General features: G+C 54.5%; 1 gene segment (V, D, J or C); it reads left to right on the forward strand.

The window, feature by feature from the left end:
* Window positions 1-3,203: 3,203 nt before the first annotated feature.
* On the forward strand, window positions 3,204-4,042 carry LOC308240658 (immunoglobulin heavy variable 5-51-like). The segment is given in 3 exons: window positions 3,204-3,280; window positions 3,598-3,644; window positions 3,726-4,042.
* The last annotated feature ends 269 nt before the right edge of the window (window positions 4,043-4,311 follow it).

Genomic DNA, 4,311 nt, shown 5'->3' on the forward strand with positions numbered 1-4,311 from the left:
GAGACAGAAGTTCTCTTTATATTAGCTTTCTCCTGATCCCCTGCCTAATGATGGTCTGAGTGTCAGTGGCCAGAGGCAGAACCTTTGAGCTGAATGAGTGCATTATTCCCAGCAGCGCCATGTAACCATCTAGTTGCTACTTGCTTCTCTTAAGAGATCAGAAGATTCAAATTCCACTTATATATTAGCTTCTGTTTCTAAAATTTTAAATCCCACTCTGATTTAACTTATACTTGGTCTACGACCCAAAATATAATGATAATTTATAAATGAGGGTACAGCAATACAAGCTGTTCAGTTTACTAAAAACAGTGATCAGTTTTGAAAAGACAGAAACAGGAACCTGGACATCAATGAACTTGTTGTAAGTTGTAGTGGTGTTTATAAAAGTAACTGGGAATCCTCCTGAGTGTGATAAGTGTGTGTGTGTGTGTGTGTGTGTGTAAAACTGAGCTGCAGGGAAGAATAATATCACATCTGGACTATCCAACGTTCAGAGGGCACTACTGAAAGATGAGAGCAGTGGGTGAACTCCTTGCATATTAAGAGAATTTTAAGATTTGTCAAATGATTTCCTTTTAGTTGGCAAAACTACTCCAAAACATATATACCTGATGCACAAAGAAAATCACAGAAAACAATATAACTAAAGGAGTTCTTGAGCCACTACTCTGACCCCTTTATCCTCTGTGGAGTGCTGCCAACACTGCTGGCCATCCTGGAGCAGACGTCCCCCCAGTTTGCCAATAGGTCCAGTGCACTGGGCCTACGTCCGCGAGGCAGGCAGGCAGGCAGGCATCAGCGGGGAGAAGAGCCAGCAGGTAGCTGGTCCGGACAGCTCTGCCTCCTCCACCCTTTCTCCACTCACTCTTGGGTCTCCTTTTAACTCAACTCCCACGTGCAATCTGAGGACCTGGCACTAGAGGCCTGGGCTGCCGAGGCTTATGTTCCTCAGGTTCTTCCCCGAGGTGGCCGTCTGAGGCCCAGGGCGTCCTTGCAGAGAACCACCTGTGTGCAGGTAGCAGGACTGGGGCTGCCACTCTTTCAGAAATGCCAGGGAAGGCTTCCCTTTGGCAGACATGCCTGCCTTGTCTCAGGAAGCTGGTTCAGACACCTGTCTTCAGACCGTGATGCTCAGAAAAACCACTAGGGGGCACTGTCATCGCCACAATCCTGTCCCAGGATGTCTCCTGAGAGGTTTTATGCGCAACCTGCACTGGAGAACCATAAAAGTCCCATGTTCCGTCCTGGCGGAGTGTGTCTCTCACTATTCACAGACAAGCTTCTAGAATGTGCAGACCAGCCGTGTGTCCCTGAGTCCTGGCCCAGGCACCCTGGTCCACCTGCTCTCCCCACGTGACCACAGGGAGGGAGGAGGCCCCTGGCAGCTCAGACAGGGAAAGACATGCAAATGCAGTCCCTCCCCTGCTCATGAAAGCCTGCCAGGTGGGGTCCCTGCAGACCCTGGAGAGGAGCGCTCTAGAGTGAGCCCCTCCTCAGTGTCCACACCATGGGGTCTCTGCTCATCTGGGCTGCCCTTCTCTTCACTGTCAAAGGTGCATTCCTGTGCTGGGTCACATGGGGCAGTTCTCAGTCTGTGTCTCTGTTTGCAGGTGGCTGTGCCAAGTTCAGCTGGTGGAGTCTAGGGGAGGCATGATGAGAGACAATCATCAATCGACTGCCTACTGCACATCCTTCAATGGGGATTGAGCCCCCAGCCCAGGCATATGCCCTGACCAGGAATCAACCCTTGACCTCCTAGTTCATGGGTCGACACTCAACCGCTGAGACACACGGGCCGGGCTCTGGCTTTTCGTTATATTCACCTCGCTGTCTAAAAGTCCCAACTGACTGGATTGCACACTCAAATTCATAACCACAGAAAATTCCAAATATCAAATTAACAAGATACACTCCCATTTTGTAATTAATAAGAAAACTACATTTGCAAGAAATCATCAGGTTCAGCGTCCTCACATTCCTGTCCTCCTCACAGACTAGCCCTAAACTTAACCACAGTCTTCCTAGCCCAGCACTCGGCTGAACAGAAAGGCACAGGGTCACACTGCCCCGAGGCACAGGGTGACACTAGGGCGCTGTAGCCCCCCGCAATCCTGGCCTGGGACATCTCCTGAGTGGCAACTCAGCAGCAGCCTGCACAGAGAGTCTTCTTTCACAATCCCACCACCCTCAGGTGGCACCCTTTCATTATCTCCTGGACACTGAAGGCTGCATACACTCTTGTCCTTGAGCTGCAGTTCCGTTCTCTCTTTCCTTTCTCTGCTTCTGGTCGACACACAGCTCCATGGCTGCTTTCCTGGCTCAGGAGCCCTCAGTCCTGGCCAATACAAGCAGTTGGCTTTTCCTCACACTCTGAACAGGCTTGGTGCAGCCTTCATTGTGGGTGGCCACATCCATCCCCTGAATATCAGTTCCCTGTCATCAGGCTTGTCTGTGGGGCAGGCCCAGCCCACCCTTGGCTGGGTCTCCACAGCTCCCTGGCATTTAATGTGCCACATGCCCAGGACCTCTTGGATAATCTGTGTGAAAATCCAGTCGGACTGTTCACACTCTAAATACAATCCAATGCATTAACCCATGAAGTGAGTCACCGCCTCTGGGTTCAGTAGGGTCAGAGCCTCCAGGACACCAGGTGCTTAGAGGACAATCACGGCTGCCCTGCATGCGGCTGAGTCCACTGCATCCACCTTGGGGTATCCCCAGCCGTGGCCTTGGCGGCCGACCAGGGCACCTCCCACCAAGGCCGGAGCAGCTCCTGACCAGGGCCTCTCCATGACCAGCTTCCGTCAGCCTCCTCCCAATCTTTTCCCAACCAGGCTGTGACCTGTAAACTTGAAGGACCATCTCTGCACAGCCCACTATTAGCAAGAATACCATCAAGCTGGTTTGGCTAGAATCCCCCACCCTCAGTGTGTGCTCACCCTCGATGCCTCATCGGGTTCCCCACCCAACACCCCCACCTCAGGAGATGTCGGGTCACCCTGGCCAGCCCCTGGCCTGAAGGCTGTCAGGGCAACTCACCAGGCCCCCCTCAGCCCTGCTGCTCCCTCTTAGCACCTATCCATCCACTAAACCCCCCTCCCCCATCTCCCTGCACCTCAATTCCAACATGTGCTTGTTTCATTCAGACTTGAACCATCTCTCTCCCCTACTGACAACCCCACTGGACGTCCCTCTGAAGGATGAAGGTGTTCCCTCAACCTCCACCCACTGAGGGCCTGAGCCCATCAGGACACATGTCAGCCCTACCTGTCAATCGGTACAGCCCATGAAGTGCCTGCCACACACTGGCATCTGGTTGACTTCTGACCACATCCCCCTTGGCAGGTGGCAGTTCTCACGTGGGTGTCCTTCTACCAGGCCCACAGCCTGGGTGCCTGTCTTGCTCCCTCCTGGGGGCTCAGACAAGCACCTCTCCTCAGGCCTGGGCTTCTGGGTTATGAACCCTCCCACGTCTCCCATGGAGGGCAGCGTGGGGACTATGCAAACTCACGTGGGCGACCCCCTTTTAACCCAGGAATTCCTACCCCACCACCCAGCAGGGTGCTCGGCATTTTCCTCACTGTCTGCCTCCAGCACGGGCTGTGCCACCGCCCTGGCCATCTTCCTGGCTGTGCTCCCAGGTGAGTCACAAACCAGGTGTTGGGGTCCCAGAGGAGGGCGGGCTGGGAGGTGCCCACCCTGAGTCCTGCTCTCCCGTGCAGGTGTCTGCCCCCAGGGGCAGCTGGTGCAGTCAGGGGCCGAGGCAAAATCTCCTGGGGAGTCTCTAAGGATCTCCTGCAGGATGTCTGCCTACAGCTTCACCCGCCACTGGTTGCATTGGGTGCGCCAGAGGCCAGGGAAGGGCTTGGAGTGGATGGGATGGATCTGGCCTGGTGATGGGGATACCAGATACAGCCCATCCTTCCAAGGCCACGTCTCCATCTCCATGGACAACTCCATCAGCACAGGCTACCTGCAGTGGAGCAGCCTAAAGGCCTCTGACACGGCCATGTATTACTGTGCGAGAGGGACACAGTGAGAGAAACCACATCCTGTGGGCACCAAAACCCTCCACCAGTGCAGAGAAGAGGCCCTGCACCTCCCCCAGGGACCCCTCACATCCTCCCTCAGAGAAAGAAGAGTCTCTGCGCTCACCTGATTGAGAGCAGGAGAAGGTCAGCATGGAGGAGCCGGACCCGATGGACCAGCCAGACTGCTCCTGGGCCCTGACCCTCTTCCACAGAGACGGTCGCTGTGCAAAGCTCACCCCTGGGCTTCAACGCAGCCTCTGGTGCTGGTCACTCCTCT

This window comes from Plecotus auritus, assembly GCF_963455305.1.
Source record: "Plecotus auritus genome assembly, contig: SCAFFOLD_44, whole genome shotgun sequence".
In the NCBI taxonomy this organism is placed as follows: Eukaryota; Metazoa; Chordata; class Mammalia; order Chiroptera; family Vespertilionidae; genus Plecotus; species Plecotus auritus.